The sequence below is a fragment of the Bos indicus genome, chromosome 15 (assembly GCF_029378745.1).
Source record: "Bos indicus isolate NIAB-ARS_2022 breed Sahiwal x Tharparkar chromosome 15, NIAB-ARS_B.indTharparkar_mat_pri_1.0, whole genome shotgun sequence".
Classification (NCBI taxonomy): domain Eukaryota; kingdom Metazoa; phylum Chordata; class Mammalia; order Artiodactyla; family Bovidae; genus Bos; species Bos indicus.
Genome location: NC_091774.1, coordinates 81,448,466 through 81,464,147, shown reverse-complemented (window position 1 = coordinate 81,464,147; position 15,682 = coordinate 81,448,466).

The following is a 15,682-nucleotide window of genomic DNA, read 5'->3' as shown; positions in this document are numbered from 1 at the left end:
TCCTGGGTTGGAAAGATCCCCTGGAGAAGGCAATGGCTACCCACTCCAGTATTCTTGCCTGTAGAATTCCACGACAGAAGAATTCTCTGTCCTGGCAGGCTACAGTTCATGGGTTGCAGAGAGTCTGAGATGACTGAGCAAGTAACACTTTCACTTTCAAGGAAATTTTATACTATTCTTTCAAAATTACCACTACAACATCACATGTGTACTTTGTAAAAATTTTCAAACAATCCAGACATTTATAAAATGAAAAGTTATTCCAGATACAGCTTCGGGTAACAGTTTCAAGTGTATTCTTAGAGACTCTCTAATTGTGAAGTTACATCTGCCTCTTACACACATAATTATTACTCTTCCATAATTTCTTGTCTCATCTGAGTGTCACAGACATTGTTCCATGTCGTTCCATGCCGCTGTGCCTCATTCTCCTCACGGCTGCCTGTGTTCCTCTGCATGCATGTATCACCAGCCATGGACGGAGGTTCGTGACATTGTCCAGGAGGCAGGGATCAAGACCATCCCCATGGAAAAGAAATGCAAAAAGGCCAAATGGCTGTCTGGGGAGGCCTTACAGATTGCTGTGAAAAGAAGAAAAGCGAAAAGCAAAGGAGAAAAGGAAAGATATTCCCATCTGAATGCAGAGTTCCAAAGGATAGCAAGGAGAGATAAGAAAGCCTTCCTCAGCAATCAATGCAAAGAAATAGAGGAAAACAACAGAATGGGAAAGACTAGAGATCTCTTCAAGAAAATCAGAGATACCAAGGGAACATTTCATGCAAAGATGGGCTCAATAAAGGACAGAAATGGTATGGACCTAACAGAAGCAGAAGATATTAAGAAGAGGTGGCAAGAGTACACAGAAGAACTGTACAAAAAAGATCTTCATGACCCAGATAATCATGATGGTGTGATCACTGACCTAGAGCCAGATATCCTGGAATGTGAAGTCAAGTGGGCCTTAGAAAGCATCACTACGAACAAAGCTAGTGGAGGTGATGGAATTCCAGTTGAGCTATCTCAAATCCTGAAAGATGATGCTATGAAAGTGCTGCACTCAATATGCCAACAAATTTAGAAAACTCAGCAATGGCCACAGGACTGGAAAAGGTCAGTTTTCATTCCAATCCTAAAGAAAGGCAATGCCAAAGAATGCTCAAACTACTGCACAATTGCACTCATCTCACATGCTAGTAAAGTAATGCTCAAAATTCTCTAAGCCAGGCTTCAGCAATACATGAACCGTGAACTTCCTGATGTTCAAGCTGGTTTTAGAAAAGGCAGAGGAACCAGAGATCAAATTGCCAACATCTGCTGGATCATGGAAAAAGCAAGGGAGTTCCAGAAAAACATCTATTTCTGCTTTATTGACTATGCCAAAGCCTTTGACTGTGTGGATCACAAGAAACTGTGGAAAATTCTTCAAGACATGGGAATACCAGACCACCTGACCTGCCTCTTGAGAAATCTGTATGCAGGTCAGGAAACAACAGTTAGAACTGGACATGGATCAACAGACTGGTTCCAAATAGGAAAAGGGGTATGTCAAGGCTGTATATTGTCACCCTGCTTATTTAACTTATATGTAGAGTACATCATGAGAAACACTGGGCTGGAAGAAGCACAAGCTGGAATCAAGATTGCCGGGGGAAATATCAATGACCTCAGATATGCAGATGACACCACCCTTATGGCAGAAAGTGAAGAGGAACTAAAAAGCCTCCTGTTGAAAGTGAAAGAGGAGAGTGAAAAAGTTGACTTAAAGCTCAACATACAGAAAACGAAGATCATGGCATCTGGTCCCATCACTTCATGGGAAATAGATGGGGAAACAGTGGAAACAGTGTCAGACTTTATTTTTCTGGGCTCCAAAATCACTGCAGACGGTGACTGCAGCCATGAAATTAAAAGACACTTACTCCTTGGAAGGAAAGTTATGACCAACCTAGATTGCATATTCAAAAGCAGAGACATTACTTTGCCAACAAAGGTCCGTCTAGTCAAGGCTATGGTTTTTCCTGTGGTCATGTATGGATGTGAGAGTTGGACTGTGAAGAAAGCTGAGCACCGAAGAATTGATGCTTTTGAACTGTGGTGTTGGAGAAGCCTCTTGAGAGTCCCTTGGACTGCAAGGAGATCCAACCAGTCCATCCTAAGAGATCAGTCCTGAATATTCATTGGAAGGACTGATGCTGAAGCTGAAGCTCCAGTATTGTGGCCTCCTGATGCAAAGAGCCGAGTCATTAGAAGAGACCCTGATGCTGGGAGAGATGAAAGGCAACAGGTGCTGGGAGCAGCACAGGACGAGACGGTTGGATGGCGTCACCGACTCAGTGGACGTGAGTGTGAGCAGACTCGGGGAGATGGTGAAGGACAGAGGAGCCTGGCGTGCTGCGGTCCGTGGGGTCAAAAGGGGTGAGTCATGACCTGGCGACTGAACACCAGCCAGGCGCCTCCCTGTACTGTGCTTCCAGGAGGCTCCCTCTGGCCTGCCTGCTTTTACTCTCCTTACTCAGCAGCTTGCCTGGCTTCTCTGCTACATTTATGCCTCTAACCTTTGGTTCCAACTCTCTGCTGTCACCTTTTTGGGTAGAAAACCCAGGTCTGGACAGTTCACTCAGTTCTGAATCTGGTTCCTCCCGGACTGGGATTTCTTCTTTTGACCCACTGCTCCTGACTGCCGCCCCCGGGGATGACAGTGCCTGCCCCAGCCCCGGGGGGCCAGCCCGCCTGCCCAGCCCTTATCCATCCCCGCCTGACAAGGTGGGCAGGGAGCCAATATCCTGGTGCAGCTGGAAGTGGACGCAAAGCCCCCGTAATCGCTAGCCCTGCTGAGGACTCTTCTCCGCTCCACCCTCTAACATGTAATTACCTTTGCCCTACAAACCTTGCAAGCATCTCATCATACAAATATTTACCTGCTACAAATGGGAGTTTTTCAGACAGAAGAGGGGCTACACATTCCCCCCTGGCCCGGGGCCCTGTAGTCAGTCACAGGGCAGAAGGGAAAGCACATGTATCTTTGAGTCACCCTGACTCGGATTCAAATCCTGTTTTTCTACTTTAAAAAATTATTATTTAAAAAACATTATATATTTATTTGACTGTGCTGGGTCTTAGCAGTGGCACACAGGATTTTTAGTTGCGGCGTGTGAACTCTGAATTCGAATGTGGGACCTGGTTCCCTGATCAGGGGTTGAACCCCTGCCCCCTGCATTGGGAGCTCGGAGTCTTAGCCACTGGACCACAGGGGAAGTCCTTACTTTTCTACTTATTGACTGTCTTGGGGAAGTGGGGGGTGTTAACCTCTCTGAGGAGTCACAGTTTCAGAATCTGATTGATATGGAGGTTGTACTATCTCCCCTACAGGGTCATTTTGAGGATTGGGTAAGACAGGTGACAAATACTTAAAACGTATTTGAAAAGATAGCTTTTGAGTGCTGATGACTACCTTCCCGTAAGTTCCAGAAAAAGCCATCATTTTTGTTTCCCATTAGAGTGGTCATAAATTGGGTGCTCATGAATGGGGTTTTGCATCAAAAGGGGTTTGTTCTTGAGTCAAGCATCCTTGCAAGCCCATCTAGACTTTTAATTTTATTTACTTTTATATTTTGGTCTCATCTCCCGGCCTGTGGGACCTTCGTTCCCCAGCCAGGGATCGAACCCACATCCCTTGCACTGGAGGCATGGAGTCTTTACCACTGGATCATCAAGGAAGCCCCTAATTTCATTTTATGATGAGACACATAACCCAAAAGAAATCTGCAATGGCCGCCCGGTGTCTTTGTGTTTGTAACATTAAAAAACTACAGTGATTCATAGAGAAAATTACACAAGATAAATGTACAGTTTAACAAATATTATAAAGTTCACATCCACGTAACCACCACCCTGCTCAAAAACTAGGTTATTATTGTCAAGCTATAAGCACCCTCTGCTCGCCTCTTAATCCCAAGTCCGTTTCCCTACAGGAGGCCACGGTTGGAATGTTGCAGTCATCACTTGCTTACTTTTCTTTATATACTTGCCTCCTATGTCACCACTCTTAGACAACAGCGTTAGTTTTGCCCATTTCAGAAACTTATATAAATGAAATTGCAGTGTGTATTCGTAAGCATCTGCGTTTTCTCGCGAGCAGTGTGCTTTTATGATTTGTCCGTACCGTGGCGTGGAGCTATGGTTCGTTCATCTCCGTTGTCCTGTAGAGTTCTGTTGTGTGAACACACCCACAGTGTCGTCTGCTCTGGTACGGATGGGCACTCGTTTCCAGCTCTGTACGAGGCAGCTACGAATATACCTGTGCATGCGGCCAGTTTCTCTAGGGTCTGTACCCAGGATGGTCATTTCTGAGTCAAAAGGTGTAAGCACCTTCATTTTTTCTCTACCACTTCCAAAGTCAGTTTGCGATTTAAACTCTCATAGCAATTTATCAAACTGTTGTGTTAGACCTTGGGATGGTGAACTTTATGAATCAAATGGACTGGGCCATCGTGCCCAGTATTTGGTTGAACATTATGCTGGAAGTTTGGATATTTCTCTGGAGCATTTTTTTTTTCATAAGATATTAATATTTAAATCAGTGGACTTTGAGTAAAATAGATCACCCCTTATAATGTGGATGGGCCTCATCCAATCAGCTGATGGTCTTAATTGAACAAAGACTGCCCACCCCTAAACAAGAAGAAACTCTGCCAGCAGACAGCCTGTGGACTCTACCAACGATTCTTCCCTGAGTCCAGCCTGCCAGCCTACCTGATCAGGTTTAGGACTCACCAAGCCTCAGAATCATGTGAATCAGTTCCTCAAAATAAACTTCTCTCTTTCTCTCTCTCTCTCCCCTTGTCTGTCAAACATCCAGAACACACACATACACCCACACCATATAAATATGAGACTCTGCACACCCAGTGCAAATGTTCCAAGTTTGACCCTGCATGCCATAACTAAAGAGCCTGCATGCCTCAGCCAAGGTCCGGTGCAGCCAAATAAGAAAATAAATATTTTTTAAAATTTTCTGTCCTAACTTGAACCCTTGACCTCCACCTCCGGCTCTCTGTATGGGGCTGGAAGGTGGTAGGAGACTGACTAAGCTCTCACCCAGGGGGTCTGCCCCCATCCAGTCCATCAGCAGGCCTTTCAGTAACATCTCCAGAACGTATCCCGAATCCACTCACCTGTCTCGTCTGGGGATGACCCCAGTCCCCCCACAGTCCTTCGTCACCGGAGCACTGAACAGCTCCCTAACTGGCTTCCGTGCCTCAGCGCTGCCTCTTCCATGCATTCTGCATTTGGCAGCCAGAACTGTAAACAAGAGCAGATGATCTTCCACGGAAGACCATTCTGACGGAAAGTCACACCAACGACTTTCTTTCCGCACTGATAATAAGATCTCAGCCTGTCTAGCCTGCGAGGCTGGGCCCAGCTGACTTCTGCCTTCCTGTCCAGTCTCCCCTGGTATTACTCAGCTCCCCTATCCCATCAAGTCCCCGCCTTCTAGAATATGGACACTCTTGCTGCCTCTGTCCTTTCTGTTCCTGGGACAGGACTTTGCCTTCACTTTCCGCGCGGCTGCTTCATCCTTTGGATCTGAGCCTTTATAATTATTCTTTTAAATATTTTATCTATTGATTTGGCTGCACTGGGTCTTAGTTGCGGCATGCCGGATCCTAGTTGCAGCAGGTGGGATCTAGTTCCCTGGGAGGGGCTCGAACACAGGCGCCCTGCGTTGGGAGCACAGAGACTTAGCCCCTGGGCCACCAGGGAAGTCCTCCGTTTGAGCCTTTGAATGCCTCTCCTCGAGGGGCCTTTCTGAGCACCTTCACTGTTATTCTCTACCACAGTGGCCTGTGGTTTTTCACTATGTTTATCACGAAAGACAGTTATTTTTTTAATTTATTTGTTAATTGGAGGAAAACTGGTTTACAATGTTGTGCTGGTTTCTACTGTACTGGACGTACCTTTCCTGAGTGAAAAGGCAGAGGTCCTGAGCGTGGGGACTGCTCGTGGGAACTTGATGAGCTGCTGAGAATCTCAAGGGATCATGTGTAACCAGCAGGGACAGCCTGGTGTGTGTGTCTGGGAGAGGAGCTGGGTCACTGAGTCTCATGGAAACGTTCCCCACCCAGTGAGAGCATGCCAACTACAAACTCGCCGGGCACCGGCCTCCTCAAGGATGGAGGCACAGCCCCTGGAGCCCCTGGCCTTCAGCACCCCCTGAAAGGGGTTCAGGGAGGAGGTCAGGAACAAGGCACTCTGTGCTCCGGGAAGAACTGGCAGAACAGGGCTTCAGATAGTTTCATGTTCTCAGGAGAAGATTTTATGAGCCCAGTTATTCCTGCATCTCCTCCTATTCAGAAAAGCACTTAAATCATCAAAGGTGGCGTCTGGTGGCACATATATGTAATGGAATATTACTCAGCCATAAAAAGAAGTGAAACTGGGTCATCTGTAGTGATGAGGATGAACCTAGAGTCTGACATACCCAGTGAAGTAAGTCAGAAAGAGAAAAACACATACTGTATATTAACACATATATAGGAAATCTAGGAAAATGGTGCTGATGAACCCGTTTGCAGGGCAGGAACAGAGAGGCAGATGTAGAGAGTGGACGTGTGGACACATCGGGGAAGGAGAGGAGGGGACGAACTGCCAGAGCAGCATTGATACAGACACCACTGTGTGCTAAACAGAGGCCTAGCGGGGAGCTGCCGCGCAGCACGGGCGCTCAGCTCGGCCAGTGATCACCCGGAGGGGTGGGGCGGGGAGCTGCCACGCAGCACGGGGCGCTCAGCTCGGCCGTGATCACCCGGAGCCCGGGCGCTCAGCTCGCCCGTGATCACCTGGAGGGGTGGGGCGGGGTGGGGGGCTCAAGAGTGAGGGGACGTGTACACACAGGGCTGACTCACTAACACCACGCGGTAAAGCCATTCTACTCCAATTAACAAAAGAAAAAAAAAAGGAGGGGACTTCTGCTCTTCGTGGCCAGCAGCAAGCCTTTGCCAAAGTGTGTGCTTGACAGCAATACCCCCTTCGTGGAAATCACGGAGATTACTGGCTTTCCCACTGTGAGTTAAAAATATCAGGAAACAAAGGATGTGGCAGCCGTGAAACCATCATCAGAGCCACCGAACGGTGAGCCCTGAGGTGCTCAGGGTGGAAACGGCAGGCGTGACGTTGCAAGCACTCCCCACACACCCCGACGGTGCACCCTAAGGAGGCTCAGGGGGAAAACGCAGGGCACTGGCCCCAGGTAGCTGGAGTGCGTGTCAAAGGAGTGATTTCTACCCGCCCAGGTTTTGCATCTTCCCAAACACAGAAAGGGCTTCCCTGGAGGCTCAGATGGTAAAGCGTCTGCCTACAACACGGGAGACCTGGGTTCAGTCCCTGGGTTGGGAAGATCCCCTGGAGAAGGAAGTAGCAACCCACTCCTGTAGTCTTGCCTAGGAAATCCCATGGATGGAGGAGCCTGGTGGACTACAGACCATGGGGTCGCAAAGAATCAGACACGACTGAGCGACTTCACTTTCACTTTCTTTCATACATAGAAAAGCACTAAATTAATTTGCGATATCTCGTTTTCTTTCATTAACAATAACCTTTTGATGTCCCAGCTATGTGGTCTTTGTCACAAAAACTCCTGTATACCCTTCCTATCTCCCCCTTGCCTCTTTGAAGCAGTCCCTCAGAGTGATCTGAGAGTCTTGTCTCTGGGCTTGAAGTCCTCAGAATGTCTGCTGAATAAAACACAACTCTCAACTTTTAGGCTGTGGTTTTCTTTTTTTTTTTTTTTCAGTCAACACCTACCTCTTCAGAGCAGTTTCTCTATGAAATTCCATCTTTCAGGCTACAGTCCTCATTTTTTCCAGAATAAAACTGAACTCATGGGATTTCCCTGGTGGTCCCCCGTGACTTAAGAATTCTCCTCGAATTCTCCTTGCGATGCAGGGGACCCAGGTTCAATCCCTGGTCGGGAACTAAGACCCCACATGCCCTGGGGCAATTAAGCCATGACTAGAGCATCCCCATGCCATCTGATACAGCCAAATAAATAAATAAATACAAGCAAGTTAAAAAGCTTAACTCACAACTCTCACATTGTGCACTTTTTTTCCCATTGACCAGGGGATTCCATCTTTCTGATCCCTCCCCATCCTCATGTGAGTTGAAGGAAGACAACCACTCATAAACAGGAAGAGTGGGCGTTAAAGAAGCACGCCAGTGGCGCACTTGTGCCAGCTGCTAACTTCTGCTGCGGCTGGGGGCTAATGGGGTACATTCTCACGGTTCAGAATCAGACCTCTCTCCCACCTTGGAGAAGCTCTGATTCCATTCCTGGTCCACGTGATTTCCTTTCACCCGCTGGTACACAAAAGAAACTCAGCAGATATTCCCTGAATGACTGGATGAGCAAGGTGGCTGGACACTGGCCACGATGGCGTCTAGCGGTTACTTCCTCCGGCACACACCCCAGGAGGCATGGATGAGCAAGGTGGCTGGACACTGGCCACGAGGGCGTCTAGCGGTTACTTCCTCCTGCACACACCCCAGGAGGCACTTTTGGCAGCTGCTACTGGGAGGCTGGTGACACCCGCTGCCTCCTTGGAAGAACTGATACGGCTAAGAGAGGGGAGACGCAAAGACGGTACACGGAGGTAGGGGTGGAGCGGGGAGAGCATGCCCTCCCCCAAATTCCAGAGAAACGGCTGCGCCAGGAGCTGTAACAATTCAAGGCCAAGGCGTAATCTCTATCCTACCCCAGCCTCGGTACTACACGCTGGAGAAGGAAATGGCAACCCACTCCAGTATCCGTGCCTGGGAAACTCCATGGACAGAGGAGCCTGGCGGGCTACGAGTCCAGGGGGGTCGCAAAGACTCAGACACGACTGAGCACGCACGCACAGCCTCCATACACATCACTCATGCTTTGCTTGTGACCGCAAGCCCTGATTGACTCGCATTTTCCTCCCTTACCAAATACGTAGACATTTAAGCATTACCATGAATCGCATCCATTTACATGTGGGCTACAATAAAAAGACCTTTTGGTAAAAAAATATTTAATGTCACAGATGGGGCTAGATCGATGCTTCCTATCCAGCCCAAACGCATTTTTAATGTCACAGATGGGGCTAGATCGATGCTTCCTATCCAGCCCAAACGCATTCTGTCATCGCTTCACCTCATCCAGGTTTTACTTGTGTTTGTTGAGGATCCAAATCTGGCTGAGTTTTTTCATTCCATCAGAAGCTCCCCACGGCCTTTCCGGCCAGGCTTCAGACCACAGAGCAGCTCGGACTAGTGGCAAACACTCCCAGCTCAAAGGCCTCCGGTCCTGTCCGCATTTCAAAGATGACCGTTTCATCTCCCGCAGTCAGTTCTAATTGCCATCCAGAGAGCTGACCCAGAAAGCTGGCTCCAAGGCTGGGTTCTGCGTTTCCCGTTAGGTCTCTGGACTCTGCCCTGGCCTCTTCTCCTGTGGGCTGAAATGGAGAAAGAACAGGGGACAAAACTCTGGGGGATGGGAGGGCCAGGGCCCTTCTTCCCAGCTGTGGAAGTGTCTCCGGATCAGGATGTGGTTCCCTGGGTGATGAGTCAGGTCTCAGGCCTTTGACACAGCCCGAGCCAGAACGCTAATTCACCCTTCTTCAAAGCTCCCTCATTGCTTTATTATTATTATTATTGTTAACAAGGGGCTGCCAGCTGGATTTCAAGAGGCTTTGTCTTTTGTTGGCCTTTCAGAATAGTTTTTAAAGCAGTGTTCTGATGGAAACAAAATCCATTTCAGACGTAATTTCCTTGTAGGGTCCTCTGCACAGCAGACTCCCCAGTCCCAAGGGCTTGGCCAGAACAGGCTGTGGGGTAAGCCCCCAACTCCTGTGCTGAATGTCCAAGGCTCAGGGATCATCCTATTCCAGGAAATCCCATGGACGGAGGAGCCTAGTAGGCTACAGTCCATGGAAGTCTGCAGGCCAGAATACTGGAGTGGGTAGCCTTTCCCTTCTCCAAGGGATCTTCCCAACCCAGGGATCGAACCCAGGTCTCCCTCGTTGCAGGCAGACTCTTGCCCAGCTGAGGCACAGAGTGCCTTGTCACAGACTGTCCTGAAGGATTGAGAAAGCTGAGGAACTCCAGTCCTGGCCCCACGCGGTTTTAATCCCCAGACCTCTCATCTGTAAAACAGTGGGCCTTTTTTTTTTGCCATATTCTCTCACCGCTGTACTAGTATGTACTTCCATATTTGCTGTGGACCGAGTTGTTTCTCCCCCGTGTGCCCTCCAAATTCATATGTTGAAGCCCTAAGCCCCAGAGTGACTGAATCTGGAGATAATCTTTAGGTGGTAAGTAAAGTTACATGACCCACTCCAGCATTCTTGCCTGGAAAATCCCACGGACAGAGGAGCCTGGTGGGCTACAGTCCGTGGGGTTGCAAAAGAGCTGGACCCAGCTTAGTGACCAAACAGCAACAGTAAGTCCAGTGAGGGACTTCCCTGGCTCTCCAGTGGTTAAGACACTTTGCTTCTAATGTAGGGGGCTCGAGTTTGATTCCTGCTCAGGGAACTAAGATCCCACATGTCTTGAGGCCAAAAAAAGGTTCCGTGAGGCCCTAAGGGTGAGGTCTTAGTTCAATAGGACAAAGACCTTCTAAGAAGAGGCAGAGAGACACACACACACTTCCTCCCCCCGAGGACACAGAGGAGAGGGACCTCCCTGAGCATCTCCTATGCTGGCGTCCTGATCTCGAACTTCCAGCCTCCAGAACTGTGAGAAAATTAATTTATATTGTTTAAGCCACCTAGAAGAGGGAATTTTGTTAGGGCAGCCTGAGCTGACTGAGGGACTCATTTTGCTTACTTGAATACACATATATAAAAAGGACATTTGACATTGCCTCTGTACCTGGAAACTCAGGAGCCCTCACCAAAGACAGAATGAATCAGGGCCAACCAGACACGGGGCCTTGAGCCCAGAACACTTTCAGGGGTCTGTGAAAAGGCTTTAATTTTAATTTCTTTTAAAATCAGAAGGAAAAAACAGAAGTAGAGTCACAGATGTAGGAAACAAAGTTATGGTTCCCGGGGTGGGGAGCTGGGTTGGGGGTGGATAAACTGGGAGCTCGAGATGGACACACACACACTGCTGGACATAAAACATATAATTAGTAAGGGCCTGCTGAACAGCACGGGGTTCTTCTCAATATTCTGTAATAACCTATATTGGAACAGAATATAAAAAAGAGTGGATATATGTATATGGATGATTGGTACACTTTGCTGTACAGCTGAAACTAATGCAACTTTGTGAATCAGCTACACTCTGATAATTTTTTTTTAAATCAGAAGAAGAAATAAATACAATAACAAATCCAGTCTTGATTACACTCTTTTTTTTTTTAGCTTGCAGGATCTTCATTGCATCACGTGGGACGCTTTGTTGCCCAACACGGACTCTCTAGCTGTGGCAAACGGGCCCGGAGCGCTCCAGCTCAGCAGCTGGGGTGTGTGCTCTGAGTTGGCGCAGCTTGTGGGATCTTAGTTCCCTGATCAGAGATCAAACCCAAGTCCCCAACATTGCAAGCGGGATTCTTAACCACTGGCCCACCGGGGAAGTCCCTTGAATATATTCTTATTTATATCAAAGAAGAACAAAAAAATAGAGGAAAACAATGCAATGGGAAATCCCTCTCTTCAAGAAAGAAAGCGATCTCTTCAAGAAAATTAGAGATACCAAGGGAGCATTTCATGCATAATAAAGGACAGAAACAGTAAGGACCTAACAGAAGCAGAAGAGATTAAGAAGAGGTGGCAAGAATACACAGAAGAACTGTACAAAAAAGGTCTTAAAAACCCAGATAACCATGATGGTGTGGTCACTCGCCTAGAGTCAGACATCTGGACGTGTGAAGTCAAGCGGGCCTTAGAAAGCATGACTGTGAACAAAGCTAGTGGAGGTGATGGAGTTCCAGCTGAGCTATTTAAAATCCTAAAGGATGATGCTGTTAAAGTGCTGCAGTCAATATGCCAGCGAATTTGGAAAACTCAGTAGTGCCCACAGAACTGGAAAAGGTCAGTTTTCATTCTAATCCCAAAGAAGAGCAATGCCAAAGAATGTTCAGGCTACTGTACAATCGGGCTCATTCTGCATGCTAGCAAGGTAATGCTCAAAATCCTCCAAATTCAGCTTCAACAGTACGTGAACTGAGAAATTCCAGATGTACAAGCTGGATTTGGAAAAGGCAGAAGAACCAGAGATCAAAATGCCACCATCTGTCGGATCATAGATGAAGCAAGGAAATTCCAGGAAAACATCTATTTCTGCTTCACTGACTACACTAAAGCCTTTGAGTGGATCACAACAAACCGTGGAAAATTCTTAAATAGTGGGAATACAAGACCACCTTGCCCATCTCCTGAGAAACCTCTGCAGGTTGAGAAGCAGCAGTTAGAACCAGACATGGAACAACTGACTGGTTCAAAATTGTAAAAGGAGTAGGTCAAGGCTGTATATTGTCACCCTGCTTATTTCAGTTACATGCAAAGTACATCGTGTGAAAAGCCAGGTTGCATGCATCACAAGCTGGAATTAAGATTGCCAGGAGAAATATCAGTAACCTCAGATACGTAGATGACAACATCCTAACGGCAGAAAGCAAAGAGGAACTAAAGAGCCACTTGACGAAGGTGAAAGAGGAGAGTGAAAAAGTTGGCTTAAAACTCAACATTCATGCCATCTGGTTCCATCTCTTCATGGTAAATAAATAGGGGAAACAGTGGAAACAGTGACAGACTTTATTTTTTTGGGCTCCAAAATCACTGCAGATGGTGACTGCAGCCATGATATTAAAAGACGCTTGCTCCTTGGAAGAAAAGCTATGACCAACCTAGACAGCATATTAAAAAGCAGAGACATTACTTTGCCAACAAAAGTCTGTCTAGTCAAATCTGTGTTTTTTCCAGTAGTCATGTATGGATGTGAAAGTTGGACCACAAAGAAGGCTGAGCACCGAAGAAATGAATTGTGGTGCTGGAGAAGACTCTTGAGAGTCCCTTGGACTGCATGGAGATCAAACCAGACCACCCTGAAGGAAATCAACCCAAATATTCATAGGAAGGACTGATGCTGAAGCTGAAGCTGAAGCTCCAATACTTTGGCCATCTGATGCGAAGAGTTGACTCATTGCAAAAGACCCTGATGCTGGGAAAGATTGAAGGCAGGAGGAGAAGGGAGCAACAAAGGACCAGATGGTTGGATGGCACCACCGACTCAATGGACATGAGTTTGAGTAAACTCCAGGAGTTGGTGATGGTGTGCTGCAATCCATGGGGTTGCAAAGAGTCAGACACGATTGAGTGACTGAACAACAGCATCTACTCTCTAAGCAACTTTCAAATATAAAATACGGTATCATTAACTACTAGTCACTAGGCTGTACATTACTTCTCCAAGACTTACTTATAACTGGAAGTTGGAACCTACTTCCCCCACCTCCCATCCCTCACCTCTACCAACCTACCTGTTCTCTACATCTATGCGCTTGGTTTTCAGTTTGTTTGTTTAGATTCCACAGAGAGGTGACTTAGAGGCCTTTCTCCCGCAGCCTTTTGCTCTCTTTACAGACACACGTCTCTGATTCAATGGTGAAGACAAAGGTTGACCTCAGCCCTCTCCATGTCCTGCAGAGAGCTCAGCACAGGCCTCACAGAAGCAGGCACTGATTAAACTTTGTGGAAGAAATGAATACAAGCCAACTACATTAGAGAAAAGTAAAAACAGTTCTTCTGAAACCTTGTGACTCAGACTTGGACTTGAACCCACGGTCTTTTAGCTGAGATCACACACCTTGATTTCAAGACTTAATGAGGCTCTTGATGTCTCATCGCAGAGAGAATTTTGTGAGACAAGGTGATAGGCAGGAAGTGGATTTATTTAGACGCAGCACACTCCACAGATAGAGTGAAAGCTGTCTCAGAAGAGAGTGGCCCTGAAACCTGGTGTGGTTAGTTTTTATGGGCTGAGTAATTTCATAGGCCAGTGTCTGCAATTCACTTGTAATTCACTTTGTCTCTTCCAGGACTGCCCTTCTCTGAGCCTGGATCCAGTAACCCTCCTGCAGGCTTCCACAGCATCAGATGATTGTCTGTAGCCTAACGCTTATCACTTTGCATTAAAAATGCAGGGACTGTATTCTTTCTCCATCTCAGTAGCCAAGAACTTCTCAAGTACAAGGAAGGACCCCACGTTCTCACTGTGGTCACTGCCTGGTGCTCCCTAGTAAATGCTTATTAACTGAGATGAACAACCAGAGACGGGCTCAAAGGCCTCGGTTCCTTCATTTCTACCTATGCTAAGAGCTTGTGGACAGTGTCCCATTCATTTCTGGCAGAGAGAAGACGCCCTGTTTGGGAACTCCCTGGCAGTCCAGAGGGTAAGACTGTGCTTTCACTGTTGTGGGCTCGGGTTTGATCCCTGCTCAGGGAACTACATTTTAAAAAAAAAAAAAAGAGAGAGAGAGAGAAAGAAAGAAAACAAGAAGATTCCCAGTTAAAACTCATTGAATTCAATGAAACAGAGAATAAATCATTCTGCAAACACATCCTGCACACCAGCAGAGAAGTTGTTTGGTATCAAGACACCTAGATAAACAGGAAGTGAGGCCGTGAATTCAGAACTCAAAGTATGTGCCCAAAATGTTTTCTGCCTCCTCTGAGCTGAAAGAGATGAGGGTGAGGGAGACGGGTTCACCCAGTCTCACCGTTACTGGGAGATTACTCCCCAGATGCTGCCCTGTGCTCTGGGGCTCCAAGCCCATGAGAGCCTTACCTTCATGCTGGGGAAAGAGCCCCTGCCCTCGCACAAGGGCGGAGAGCCCTGCCTGCGTTCTGGGGCACACAGTAGGCCTGCGGTGTGTACTGGACCCATGCTAAGATCAGGGAGGGCCCTGAAGTCTGTGCTGGGGTGCCACCACCCAACTGTCTCCCAGATCTGCATGTAATAGGTGCTTGTGAGCGTCCTTAGTCGCTCAGTCGTGTCCGGCTCTGTGTGACCCCATGGACTGTAGCCCCCCAGGCTCCTCTGTCCGTGGGATTCTCCAGGCAAGAGTACTGGAGTGGTTTGCCTGTGCCCTCCTGCAGGGTAGTAGGTACTTCAGTCAGTCAGTTCAGTCGCTCAGTCGTGTCCCACTCTTTGTGGCCCCATGGACTGCAGCACGCCAGGCCTCCCTGTCCACCACCAACTCCCGGAGTTTGCTCAAACTCATGTCCATTGAGCTGGTGATGCCATCCAACCATTTCATCCTCTGTCGTCCCCTTCTCCTCCTGCCCTCAATCTTTCTCAGCATCAGGGTCTTTTCAAATAAGTCAGCTCTTCCCATCAGTTGGCCAAAGTATTGGAGTTTCAGCTTCAGCATCAGTCCTTCCAGTGAACACCCAGGACTGATCTCCTTTAGGGTGGACTGGTTGGATCCTTGCAGTCCAAGGGACTCTCAAGAGTCTCCTCCAACACCACAGTTCAAAAGCATCAATTCTTCGGCGCCCAGCTTGCTTTATGGTCCAGCTCTCACATCCATACATGACCACCAAATACGAAACCTAGAAAAGGACTGAAAGGCCCACCAGACCCCCGAAGCTAGAGGATGGGTCTGAGGGCGCCCCTCGGGGTGCTCTGCACCCAGCGGTCACGTGGGGGA